The following is a 15,561-nucleotide window of genomic DNA, read 5'->3' on the forward strand; positions in this document are numbered from 1 at the left end:
GATTTTATGTCGCTATTTCATTATACCTGATGATGATTGCTTGTGTTGCAATCGAAACGTCGTATTCTATTATTTAATTTAATTTATTATTTTATCTTTAGACGTGACTTAACCGAAAGAACCAAATAATAAAGGATTCATACTCTTAGGTTTTTTCGGTAAAGTCACGTAGGTAAAAAATTATAATATAAAAAATTATAATAATATTTTATTTTATTATAATAAAAATAATAATATAATAAATGATAATATTATTTTATTATAATTGTATTATTATAAAAACCTAAAGAGTACATATGTATACTACTACAGAGTCACTAGAATCCCTAGATGCTACTTTAGAGTCAGTAGGTACTACTATAGAGTCACTAGATACTACTGACTCTATTGTATGTAGGGTGTGTAGCTATTTTATGCCTACAAAATAAAAATTGGCTGGGGGGGGGGGGAAAGATTTTTGGAGAGGGGTCGATAATTTTTGGAAACGTTTTACATCAACTGTTTACCCCCCACTTTCTATTACTTTTTTATTCGTGCCTTCTGCAAGCCTCATAATTTTGTTGACTGACAAATGGACAAACGGAACGTTAGGCTTTCACAATAGCTTAGTGTTTGTGTATGTATATGTTATGTTTTTAAGAGAAGACAAGTTTTGAAATATATTTTTCCCCGGGCAAAGCCGGGTACTTCCTGCTAGTATTTATATATAGAATGGTTTCACAATCAGAATATGTTGTAGCTGCTCACCCCGAGCTATAAATGCCCTGATTTGTGGGTTGTCTTTGTTGTTCGTCTTTTGGCGTCCTCTGGTCTGACACTGGCAGTGAGACTAGTCCCTGAATAAGGCTGTCTCTGGTGTAGGCCAATCGGTTTCAAAGACAATGCCATGTTTGTTTTCATGTTCACCACAAATATGTGTGGTTAATACAGACATGATTCCTTGCAAAAGGTTTCTGTTTGCTATTTGAACATCTTAATATTTTTTATTGCCAGAAAGGGTAAAACCTATTCTTATTTTTTCATAATCTGAATATTTATTTAGACTGGAGGAATCCGATGACCTCTACAGCTCTTTTCCGCAGATTTCCAGTAGATTTACAGGTGTTCACGTACATGCTTGAAGGAGGAGGGGCCTTAATAAACTTCCACAAGTAGTGTAATGTATCTGTCCGACTAATTAAGCCGTTTATTTGAGTGCAGTTCTTCAAACTAATTAGGATAGCCAAAAATGAGTTAGTCGAAAGTTAATGCAATAAAGAACGTGTTTTGTTCCCTCCACAGAAATCTCGCAAGAATGTACAGAATGAATGGTGAGTCACGACATGCTGTGTGACATGTTTCCGTGAACAATTAGAGGTTTAAAAAAGTAGAATTGGTAAGTTTCAACATTTTTTAAGAAAACAAAAACTAACACTAGGAGTTTCCTTTTCAACGGAATCCTGGGTTTAAATGTGTGCGTGAACATTTCATATCTACTATTGGATGAGGGCTTCCCCACGTCCAGGTGGCGTGGAGTTATTTGACCACGTTTCTCACTGCGGGTTGGTGAAGATAGGTAAAACAAAACTGTCAATTCTATGCGTAAGCACAAACTAAGCAAACTGGTTAAAAAACACATTCCTGCGGAGGGAGCTGGTAGAAACGTTGGGTTGCTCGGTCAATGGCCTGGGTCAAGGGCGGCGTGGTGTATTCCGCAAATATGGCTGACTGTGAGGGCGGGCACAAGCCGGCGTGAGTAGGTTAAACGTTGCGTTTTATAAGGGCACCACGGGGTGACCAGCCCCTCCCCACACAGCCCCACTCTCCCCACCCAGCCCCTCCCCACCCAGCCCCTCCCCACCCTCCCCACCAAGCCCCTCCCCACCCTCCCCTCTCTACCCAGCCCCACCCCTCCCATTTTTGGATGCACGACGGGCGGACGGACACAATAATCCCCTGTGGGCTGGTGTAACCAGGAGGTTCTTACCAGTAATATACCTTTATTTAGTAGTCCTTAATACCCACCACAAAATACAATCTGAATGATATAGATTACACACGTGATTCCATTTAATTGCCATTTGAACCATGCACGATATTAACACGGAAGGGTTTGCATTTATTTACGTAGGTTTTAAACATAAATTTATAACAATTATAAGGTTGACTATTCTCCCTCTATCATCCCCTTTTTGCTATAGTTACTCGGTATTTATTTGATAAATCTTTCTTATATATAAAAGTCTCCGCACGCTCGCGCTTGCGGGGGATTTGGCTCTCGGACGGTGGGGTTTAAGACCGAAATAATTTTCCAGGCAGCACGCCCTAAGCCCCGTGGTGGGTTTAGGCTATTCCGTTTTACCGTTCGTAAACTTTAAAGTAGTTTAATTAATACATTTGTGCCGTTTCTATTATTCATTATTTACTTATTGCGCGACATCCACCGTACCAAGTGACGCCAATTGCGTGGGGGGGGGGCGGACCCTGCCAAGTCATGCGCGTTCGCTCCAGCTCACGGGAGACATTTTATTTTACGCGTTTAACATGGAATAGATATACACATCACGCTGCCGATTTTTCTTCACAGTGTGATGTCCTCTTCCCCCCCACCCCAATGCGTGCAGTTACTCATATAAAGTCCTTAGATATTAATTTTATATTATTAAAGCGGTTACATAGTATTATTATGGCGAGGGCGGGGGGATGGTGGGGGGGCGGGGGTAGCGGCCCAGCTCGCAGCCTGGCAATATCTCACCTCCGGCTTGCCAATCTAGGCGAGGCCGCGGGCTCTGCACGGGACGAGGCGTCACCACGCCAATGTAAAGTACAATTTTATTCAATCTTTCGCTAAGAACTCAGGTTTATTGTTTACTATTATTAAACAAATACGTTTACAAACATTACAATGATAATGTTTGTGTGCACATAACAACTCTGCTTCATTCTTTACTATTATGAAATTAATAAGTTGCCTAATACTCTATTACTATTATAATGTTCGTGTGCAGAAACTAGATGCGTGTGCCTAAAGTCGATGTCTGTGTGTGTGAGTCCATGTTTGTGTGCGTGTAAGTCGATGGGTTTCTATGTGTGTGGGTCCATGTGTGTGTCTGTCTTTTTCAAATGGACAACACCCCGTGTGTGTGTACGTACAAGTGTTTGTGTGTGTGTGTGTGTCAGTCCATTTGTGTGCGTATCTGTCGCTGTATGTGTGTTAGTCCACATGTGTGTGTTAGTTCATACGTCTGTGTTTCACTCGATGTGTGTACGTCAATGCGTGTGTGTGAGTCGATGTGTGTGTATGGCTCCATCTGAGTGTGTAAGTCAATGTGCGTTTGTGTGTCTATGTGTGTCGAAGTGTGTTTGTTAATCCATGTGTGTGTATCTAAAGTAGATGTATGTGTGTCACAGTCCATATGTCTATGTGTGTGTAGGGCAATGTGTGTCAGTCTATGTATGTGTGTGTAAGTCCATGTGTTTGTGTGTGTGAGTCGATGTCTGTGTGTGTCAGTCCATGGCTGTCTGTGATAGTCGCTTTGTGTGCATGGCCCCATGTCAGTCAGTGTAAGTCCATTTCTTTGCGTGTCTGTAGCTCCATGTGTGCATGTGAGTGAGTGAATGTATGTGCTTTATTGACCTGCTCAAGGCCTATGATACCATCAGTAGGCCTGGCCTCTGGGTTGTTCTTCATGCTTTCGGAGTCCCTCAAACTTTGCTCATGATCCTTGAGGACCTTCATGATGGTGAGCGGCCCTGCGTAAAACTACATGGCCGTCAGTCAGAGCCATTCCCTCTACACCTTAGGGTGTAACAGGGATGTCCTCTGGCTCCACATTATTTAACATCTTTTGACCACGTAGTTCGTGAAGCCTTCAATGGCTGTTCCCGAGGAATTACCATATGGTACAGATACAATGGGAGGCTGATCGATGCCCGGGTGCGGTCAAGGGATGCCTCCCTATTGCTCAACCATGTTATGTATGCCGATGCTCTGGTGATTGCTGCTCACTGCGGCTGAACCTGGAGCTTGCCACTAAGAGGTGGAGCCTTACTATCAGCCCCACCAAAACTAAGCACCTGCCTGGGTATTTTGTACCATCGAACAATCCACCTCCACAACTCACAATTGGTGATGAGGTAGTTGTGGAGAGATAGCCGAGATTCCCATACCTGGCCAGTGTGCTCATGACCGGCTCCGGTTTAACACCAGAGGTCTCACTCCAAATCAGTCGAGCGCCATTATCTTTTCATTGGCTGTGTTACGCTGTGTGGAAGCTACCTGGTCTTTCGCTCCATGAAGCTCCAGGTCTTCTCGGGCACGGTAATTCCCTCCCTTCTCTACGCTTGCGAAAAGTGCACCCCCCTAATGGAACATCTTCACCGGTTAGAAACATTTAGGTTGGCCTGCTAACGATCCTTTCCTGGATTTAACCATATATGTGTGTGTGTGCGTCTAAGTTGATGTGTTTCTATGTGTGTGGGTCAATGTCTGTGTGTAAGTCCATGTGTGTATCTTCCTTTTTTGCCCGAGCAATGCCGGGTACTTACCGCTAGTAGTTAATAAAGCCTTCAAGAATAAAGGTGTTGGTGAGACAAGCGTGTATGTACGTGTACAAACAGCTATTTTGTAAACGCATCCCCATGTCTCGATTATACTCGAATTTGACTTCACTGCACTGGTCAATGTGAAATTCAAATGTCTCTTTGCAAGAGACCTTGTTTGCAAATGGAAATTGGTCTCGTTGGAGAAACGGTCAAGCACATCCACGTGAAAAGCAACACATTTTCAAAAACCTAACAGGTTAATGAGAAAGTAATTTAAATAGAATGTAATTCATTATATTATGACCCCTGATTAATGACAGTATCTCTTCTGCTTCTACTCAGCGAACTACAGTACAATCTAAATTTATTTAAAAACTAGCGGAAGTACCCGGCTTTGCCCGGGTGAAAAATATATTTCTTAAAAACCTTACATATATATACACAGATACTAAGGTATTGTCAAAGCCCGGTGGGCTGTTTGTACATTTCTCCACCAACAAATATATAAGAGGCTTTCACAAGTCCAAAAAGTTGTAGAAAGTGTGGGGTAAATAGTTGATGTCAAAAGGTTTCCGAAAATTGCGGTCTCCCCCCCCCCCCCTCAAAAAATATATTTACCCCTCGTAGGTATATATACTAACAACACCTTACATACAACAGAGGAAGTGGTATCTATTGACTCTGTAGTAGTATCTACTGACTGTACCGTAGTATCTACTGAGCCAGTAGTAGCTACTGACTGTGTAGTAGTATTTAGTGACTGTAATAACTACTGACCATAGTAGTATTTACTGGGCCTACAGTAGTATACTCGTAACGACTAACTGTATAGTATCTGCTGACTCTATAGTTGTATCCACTGACTATAGTAGTAACTCCAAAAGTATAGCAGTATCTACTCACTCTATAATAGTATCTACTGACTCTAGTAGCTACTCACCGTGGTAGTATGTACTGACTGTATAGTAGTATATACTGACTGTAGCAGTATTGACTGACTGTAGCGGTATATACTGACTGTTTTAGTATTTACTATAGCGGTATCTACCAAATCGATAGCAGTATCTACTATCGCTACAGCAGTGTATACCGACTGAGGTCGTACCTGCTATCACTACAGCAGTGCATACTGCTGTGTTGGTACCTGTTATGATGACAGCAGTGCATATTGTGGTGGAACCTGCTATGATTACAGCAGTGCATACTGCTGTGGTGGTATCTGCTATGATGAGAGGAGTACATATTGTGGTGGTGGTACCTGGTATGATAACAGCAGTGCATATTGACTGTACTCATCATTCACCCTCACCATTCACCACTCACAACTCACCCTTACCACTCATCCTCACCACTCACCACTCCCACTCACTATTCACCATTCACCCTCACAACTCACCACTCACCAACCTCCCTCACCAATCTCCCTCACCACTCACCCTCACCACTCACCCTACCACTCACCCTCAACACTAACCCTCACCACTAACCCTCACCACTCTCACTCACCAATCTCCCTCACCACTCACCCTCACCACTCACCCTCACCACTCACCCTCACCACTCACCACTCACCGTCACAACCACCACTCACCCTCACCACTCAACTTCACCCTCACTACTCACCATTCATCCTCACCGAACACCACTGACCAATCACCACTCACCACTCTCCACTAACCCTCACCACTCAACCTCACCACTCACCCTCAAAACTAACCACTCTCTCACCACTCAGCACTCACCCTCACCACTCACCCTCACCACTCACCCTCACCACTCACCCCTCACCGCTCACCACTCACCCATCACCACTCACAACCGCCACTCACCCTCACCACTCATCCTCACCACTCACCCTCACAACAACCACTCACCCTCACCACTCACCCTGACCACTCACCACTTATCCTCACCAATCACACCCTCACCAATCACCACTCACCCGCACTGCTCACCCTCACCACTCACGCTCACCCTCATCACTCACCCCTCACTAATCACCACTCATAACCGCCACTCACCCTCACCACTCACCCTCAACACTCACCCTCACCACTCACCGTCACCACTCACCCTCACTACTCACCACTCATCCTCACCAATCACACCCTCAACAATCACCACTCACCCTCACAACTCACCCTCACCACTCACTCTCACCACTCACCACTCACCCTCACAACAACCACTCACCCTCACCGCTCAGCACTCACCCTCACTACTCACCCTCACCACTCACCACTAATCCTCACCAATCACACCCTCACCAATCACCACTGACCCTCACCACTTGCCACTAACCCTCACCACTCACCCTCACCTTTCACCCTCACCACTCTCCCTCACCACTCTCCCTCACCACTCACCAGTCACGCTCACCACTCACCCTCACTACTCACCACTCACCCTCAACACTCACCCTCACCTCTCACCACTCACCCTCACCACTCACCCTGACCACTCACCACTCATCCTCACCAATCATACCCTCAACAATCACCACTCACCCTCACCACTCACGCTCAACACTCACCCTCACCACTCATGCTCACCACTAACCCTCACCACTCACCCTCACCACTCACTAATCACCTCTCACAACCGTCACTCACACTCACCACTCACTCTTACCACTCACCCTCATCACTCACCCTCACAACAACCACTCACCCTCACTACTCATCCTCACCAATCGCACCCTCACCAATCACCACTCACCCTCACTGCTCACCCTCACCGCTCACCACTCAACCTCACCCTCACCACTCACGCTCACCCTCACCACTCACCTCTCACTAATCACCACTCACAACTGCCACTCACCCTCCCCACTCACCCTCACCACTCACCCTCACCAATCACCACTCACCCTCACCACTCACCCTCACCATTCACCCTCACCACTTTCCCTCACCACTCTCCCTCACCACTCACCAGTCACGCTCACCACTCACCCTCACTACTCACCACTCACCCTCAACACTCACCCTCACCGCTCACCACTCACCCTCAACACTCACCCTCACCGCTCACCACTCACCCTGACCACTCACCACTCATTCTCACCAATCACATCCTCACCAATCACCACTCACCCTCACTGCTCACCCTCACCGCTCACCCTCACCACTCACCCTCACCACTCACGCTCACCCTCACCACTCACCCCTCACTAATCACCACTCACAACCGCCACTCACCCTCACCACTAACCCTCACCACTCACCCTCACCACTCACTAATCACCTCTCACAACAACCACTCACCCTCACAACAACCACTCACCCTCACTACTCACCCTCACCACTTATCCTCACCAATCACCACTCACCCTCACTGCTCACCACTCAACCTCACCACTCACGCTCACCCTCACCACTCACCCCTCACTAATCACCACTAACAACCGCCACTCACCCTCCCCACTCACCCTCACCACTCACCCTCACCCTCACCAATCACCACTCACCCTCACCACTTACCACTCACCCTCACCACTCACTACTCACCCTCACCACTCTCCCTCACCACTCTCCCTCACCACTCTCCCTCACCACTCTCCCTCACCACTCTCCCTCACCAATCACCACTCACCCTCACCACTTACCACTCACCCTCACCACTCACTACTCTCCCTCACCACTCTCCCTCACCACTCTCCCTCACCACTCTCCCTCACCACTCACCACTCACGCTCACCACTCACCCTCACTACTCACCCTAACCACTCACCACTCACCCTCAACACTCATCCTCACCGCTCACCACTCACCCTCACCACTCACCCTGACCACTCACCACTCATCCTCACCAATCACACCCTCACCAATCACCACTCACCCTCACTGCTCACCCTCACCGCTCACCCTCACCACTCACCCTAACCACTCACGCTCACCCTCACCACTCACCCCTCACTAATCACCACTCACAACCGCCACTCACCCTCACCACTCACCACTCACCCTCACCACTCACCCTCACTACTCACCACTCATCCTCACCAATCACACCCTCAACAATCACCACTCACCCTCACCACTCACGCGCAACACTCACCCTCACCACTCATGCTCACCACTAACCCTCACCACTCACCCTCACCACTCACTAATCACCTCTCACAACCGTCACTCACCCTCACCACTCACTCTTACCACTCACCCTCACCACTCACCCTCACAACAACCACTCACCCTCACAACAACCACTCACCCTCACTACTCACCCTCACCACTCATCCTCACCAATTACACCCTCACCAATCACCACTCACCCTCACTGCTCACCACTCAAACTCACCCTCACCACTCACGCTCACCCTCACCACTCACCCCTCACTAATCACCACTAACAACCGCCACTCACCCTCCCCACTCAACCTCACCCTCACCAATCACCACTCACCCTCACCACTCAACCTCACCCTCACCACTCACCCTCACCACTCACCCTCACCACTCACCCTCACCACTTACTCTCACAACTCACTCACCACTCACTCTCACCACTCACTCACCACTCACTCACCACTCTCACTCACTCACCACTCTCCCTCACTCACCACTCTCCCTCACTCACCACTCTCCCTCACTCACCACTCTCCCTCACTCACCACTCTCCCTCACTCACCACTCTCCCTCACTCACCACTCTCCCTCACTCACCACTCTCCCTCACTCACCACTCTCCCTCACTCACCACTCTCCCTCACTCACCACTCTCCCTCACTCACCACTCTCCCTCACTCACCACTCTCCCTCACTCACCACTCTCCCTCACTCACCACTCTCCCTCACTCACCACTATCCCTCACTCACCACTCTCCCTCACTCACCACTCTCCCTCACTCACCACTCTCCCTCACTCACCACATGTTAAGGGCGATCCTAAAGGAATCTACAACCTTCGATGATTCCTTTGCGCGATTCAAAGAATCGATTCCTGGCACATAGGAGGTTTCCATTTTTAATTACAGAGTTTTATTTTCATTCGTATGTTATGTTTTAAAGTTTGCAGGAGTTTTTAATTATATTTTAGCCCCGGTCAACGCCGGATATTTCCCATTCGTAGCAGTTTATATCAACTCTATAACCAACTTATATTAAACGGAAATAAGGCGATTCTAAATGAATCTACAACCGTCGATTCCTTTTCGCGATTTCGAGAATCGATTATTGGCACGGTCGGGTTTATAATTTTAATTACACAGATGTATTTTCATTGGAATGTTATGTTTTAAAGTTTTCAGAAGATTTAAATGTATTTTTCCCCCGGGCAACGCTGGGTATATCGAGTTTATACCACAAATTCGTCGCCTGACAGAGTTGCGTGTCGAGGCCTACTACGGTGCAGAGCCTCCGGCCTCGCCTAGATTGCCCACCCGGCTGAGGCTGGGTGCTGGGGCCGTTACCCCCCCCCCCCCCCGCGCTACAATAATACTGTCTAATCGCTATATTTTTATTATCTACCGACCCTATAATAGTAATTGCACACATTGGGGTGGGGGGGGAGTGAAGAGGACGTGAAACTTTGATGAATTTACCTCAGAGTCGCGTGTTAATGCGTGCACATATTTTTAATGGTAATTCAAAATGGCGTCCACCCCGCAGCGAACGCGTTGCTATCCGTTGCCAGGGGCAACCGCCGTGGTCCGCGCCTGCCGGCAAGAGTAAATAAATAAATAAAGCGTTAAATATATAAATAAAGATGAATCGCACTAAATCGATAATCGGTCCGATTTAAAGTTTAGAGACGAAAAATCGGAAATGCCTAAGTTTACCGCGGGGCCGGGGGCGTGCCCACCTGCAAAATTTAATCTCGCCGAACCCCACGGTCCGAGAGCTAAATCCCCCGGTAGGGAGCGTACGCAGACGGATGGACGGACGGACGGACGGACAGACAAAAAATGAATTATATAGGTTAGACTAGCGGAAGTACCCGGCTTTGCCCGGGTGAAAAATATATTTCTTAAAAACCTTACATATATATACACAGATACTAAGGTATTGTCAAAGCCCGGTGGGCTGTTTGTACATTTCTCCACCAACAAATATATAAGAGGCTTTCACAAGTCCAAAAAGTTGTAGAAGGTGTGGGGTAAATAGTTGATGTCAAAAGGTTTCCGAAAATTGCGGTCTCCCCCCCCCCCCTCAAAAAATATCTTTACCCCTCGTAGGTATATATACTAACAACACCTTACATACAACAGAGGAAGTGGTATCTATTGACTCTGTAGTAGTATCTACTGACTGTACCGTAGTATCTACTGAGCCAGTAGTAGCTACTGACTGTGTAGTAGTATTTAGTGACTGTAATAACTACTGACCATAGTAGTATTTACTGGGCCTACAGTAGTATCTACCGATTATATACTCGTAACGACTAACTGTATAGTATCTGCTGACTCTATAGTTGTATCCACTGACTATAGTAGTAACTACAAAATCTATAGCAGTATCTACTCACTCTATAATAGTATCTACTGACTATAGTAGCTACTCACCGTGGTAGTATGTACTGACTGTATAGTAGTATATACTGACTGTAGCAGTATTGACTGACTGTAGCGGTATATACTGACTGTTTTAGTATTTAATATAGCGGTATCTACCAACTCGATAGCAGTATCTACTATCGCTACAGCAGTGTATACCGACTGAGGTCGTACCTGCTATCACTACAGCAGTGCATACTGCTGTGTTGGTACCTGTTATGATGACAGCAGTGCATATTGTGGTGGAACCTGCTATGATTACAGCAGTGCATACTGCTGTGGTGGTATCTGCTATGATGAGAGGAGTACATATTGTGGTGGTGGTACCTGGTATGATAACAGCAGTGCATATTGACTGTACTCATCATTCACCCTCACCATTCACCACTCACAACTCACCCTTACCACTCATCCTCACCACTCACCACTCCCACTCACTATTCACCATTCACCCTCACAACTCACCACTCACCAACCTCCCTCACCAATCTCCCTCACCACTCACCCTCACCACTCACCCTCACCACTCACCCTCACCACTCACCCTCACCACTCACTCTCACCACTAACCCTCACCACTAACCCTCACCACTCTCACTCACCACTCTCCCTCACCACTCACCACTCACTCTCACCATTCACCCTCACCATTCAGCCTCACCACTCACCCTCACCACTCACCCTCACCACTCACCGTCACAACCACCACTCACCCTCACCACTCAACTTCACCCTCACTACTCACCATTCATCCTCACCAATCACCACTGACCAATCACCACTCACCACTCTCCACTAACCCTCACCACTCAACCTCACCACTCACCCTCAAAACTAACCACTCTCTCACCACTCACCCTCACCACTCAGCACTCACCCTCACCACTCACCCTCACCACTCACCCTCACCACTCACCCCTCACCGCTCACCACTCACCCATCACCACTCACAACCGCCACTCACCCTCACCACTCATCCTCACCACTCACCCTCACAACAACCACTCACCCTCACCACTCACCCTGACCACTCACCACTCATCCTCACCAATCACACCCTCACCAATCACCACTCACCCGCACTGCTCACCCTCACCACTCACGCTCAACCTCACCACTCACCCCTCACTAATCACCACTCATAACCACCACTCACCCTCACCATTCACCCTCAACACTCACCCTCACCACTCACCGTCACCACTCACCCTCACTACTCACCACTCATCCTCACCAATCACACCCTCAACAATCACCACTCACCCTCACAACTCACCCTCACCACTCACCCTCACCACTCACCACTAATCCTCACCAATCACACCCTCACCAATCACCACTCACCCTCACCACTTGCCACTCACCCTCACCACTCACCACTCACCCTCACCATTCACCCTCACCACTCTCCCTCACCACTTACCAGTCACGCTCACCACTCACCCTCACTACTCACCACTCACCCTCAACACTCACCCTCACCTCTCACCACTCACCCTCACTACTCATCCTCACCAATCGCACCCTCACCAATCACCACTCACCCTCACTGCTCACCCTCACCGCTCACCACTCAACCTCACCCTCACCACTCACGCTCACCCTCACCACTCACCCTCACCAATCACCACTCACCCTCACCACTTACCACTCACCCTCCCCACTCACCCTCACCACTCACCCTCACCAATCACCACTCACCCTCACCACTTACCACTCACCCTCACCACTCACTACTCTCCCTCACCACTCTCCCTCACCACTCTCCCTCACCACTCTCCCTCACCACTCACCACTCACGCTCACCACTCACCCTCACTACTCACCCTAACCACTCACCACTCACCCTCAACACTCACCCTCACCGCTCACCACTCACCCTGACCACTCACCACTCATCCTCACCAATCACACCCTCACCAATCACCACTCACCCTCACTGCTCACCCTCACCGCTCACCCTCACCACTCACCCTAACCACTCACGCTCACCCTCACCACTCACCCCTCACTAATCACCACTCACAACCGCCACTCACCCTCACCACTCACCCTCACCACTCACCCTCACTATTCACCACTCACCCTCACCACTCACCCTCAACAATCACCACTCACCCTCACAACTCACCCTCACCACTCACCCTCACCACTCTCCCTCACCACTCTCCCTCACCAATCACCACTCACCCTCACCACTCACTACTCTCCCTCACCACTCTCCCTCACCACTCTCCCTCACCACTCTCCCTCACCACTCACCACTCACGCTCACCACTCACCCTCACTACTCACCCTAACCACTCACCACTCACCCTCAACACTCACCCTCACCGCTCACCACTCACCCTCACCACTCACCCTGACCACTCACCACTCATCCTCACCAATCACACCCTCACCAATCACCACTCACCCTCACTGCTCACCCTCACCGCTCACCCTCACCACTCACCCTAACCACTCACGCTCACCCTCACCACTCACCCCTCACTAATCACCACTCACAACCGCCACTCACCCTCACCACTCACCCTCACCACTCACCCTCACTACTCACCACTCATCCTCACCAATCACACCCTCAACAATCACCACTCACCCTCACCACTCACGCTCAACACTCACCCTCACCACTCATGCTCACCACTAACCCTCACCACTCACCCTCACCACTCACTAATCACCTCTCACAACCGTCACTCACCCTCACCACTCACTCTTACCACTCACCCTCACCACTCACCCTCACAACAACCACTCACCCTCACAACAACCACTCACCCTCACCACTCATCCTCACCAATTACACCCTCACCAATCACCACTCACCCTCACAGCTCACCACTCAAACTCACCCTCACCACTCACGCTCACCCTCACCACTCACCCCTCACTAATCACCACTAACAACCGCCACTCACCCTCCCCACTCAACCTCACCCTCACCAATCACCACTCACCCTCACCACTCACCCTCACCACTCAACCTCACCCTCACCACTCACCCTCACCACTCACTCACCCTCACCACTCACCCTCACCACTCACCCTCACCACTCACTCTCACCACTCACTCACCACTCACTCTCACCATTCACTCACCACTCACTCTCACCACTCACTCACCACTCACTCTCACCACTCACTCACCACTCACTCACCACTCACTCACCACTCACTCTCACCACTCACCACTCACCACTCTCCCTCACTCACCACTCTCCCTCACTCACCACTCTCCCTCACTCACCACTCTCCCTCACTCACCACTCTCCCTCACTCACCACTCTCCCTCACTCACCACTCTCCCTCACTCACCACTCTCCCTCACTCACCACTCTCCCTCACTCACCACTCTCCCTCACTCACCACTCTCCCTCACCACATGTTAAGGGCGATCCTAAAGGAATCTACAACCTTCGATGATTCCTTTGCGCGATTCAAAGAATCGATTCCTGGCGCATAGGAGGTTTCCATTTTTAATTACAGAGTTTTATTTTCATTCGTATGTTATGTTTTAAAGTTTGCAGGAGTTTTTAATTATATTTTAGCCCCGGTCAACACCGGATATTTCCCATTCGTAGCAGTTTATATCAACTCTATAACCAACTTATATTAAACGGAAATAAGGAGATTCTAAATGAATCTACAACCGTCGATTCCTTTTCGCGATTCAGAGAATCGATTTTTGGCGTGGTCGGGTTTATAATTTTAATTACACAGTTGTATTTTCATTGGAATGTTATGTTTTAAAGTTTTCAGAAGATTTAAATGTATTTTTCCCCCGGGCAACGCTGGGTATATCGAGTTTATACCACAAATTCGTCGCCTGACAGAGTTGCGTGTCGAGGCCTACTACCGTGCAGAGCCTCCGGCCTCGCCTAGATTGCCCACCCGGCTGAGGCTGGGTGCTGGGGCCGTTACCCCCCCCCCCCCCCGCGCTACAATAATACTGTCTAATCGCTATATTTTTATTATCTACCGACCCTATAATAGTAATTGCACACATTGGGGTGGGGGGGGAGTGAAGAGGACGTGAAACTTTGATGAATTTACCTCAGAGTCGCGTGTTAATGCGTGCACATATTTTTAATGGTAATTCAAAATGGCGTCCACCCCGCAGCGAACGCGTTGCTATCCGTTGCCAGGGGCAACCGCCGTGGTCCGCGCCTGCCGGCAAGAGTAAATAAATAAATAAAGCGTTAAATAAATAAATAAAGATGAATCGCACTAAATCGATAATCGGTCCGATTTAAAGTTTAGAGACAAAAAATCGGAAATGCCTAAGTTTACCGCGGGGCCGGTGGCGTGCCCACCTGCAAAATTTAATCTCGCCGAACCCCACGGTCCGAGAGCTAAATCCCCCGGTAGGGAGCGTACGCAGACGGATGGACGGACGGACGGACAGACAAAAAATGAATTATATAGGTTAGATGGCAATAACTGAAGTAAACTCGTACAAAATTAGTTAGCTAGCTACCCTGGAAAATTATTCCAAGTACAGTACTTTATCCCAGGTCTCCCTAACAAAAAACGTAT

The 15,561-nt window shown here is 48.5% G+C and overlaps 1 protein-coding gene across 1 annotated transcript in view; it reads right to left on the reverse strand.

Annotated features, from left to right (window-relative positions):
• The window catches only part of GMPPA (GDP-mannose pyrophosphorylase A), a 30,574-nt gene extending 21,175 nt beyond the window's left edge, over positions 1-9,399 (reverse strand). Inside the window, exon 1 of the mRNA XM_078857343.1 lies at positions 9,395-9,399. The gene's annotated coding sequence lies outside the window, so the exon portion shown is untranslated. The remainder of the gene's footprint in view (positions 1-9,394) is intronic.
• Between the last annotated feature and the right edge of the window lie 6,162 nt (positions 9,400-15,561).

The sequence above is a fragment of the Lampetra fluviatilis genome, chromosome 1 (assembly GCF_964198595.1).
Source record: "Lampetra fluviatilis chromosome 1, kcLamFluv1.1, whole genome shotgun sequence".
Lineage (NCBI taxonomy): Eukaryota > Metazoa > Chordata > Hyperoartia > Petromyzontiformes > Petromyzontidae > Lampetra > Lampetra fluviatilis.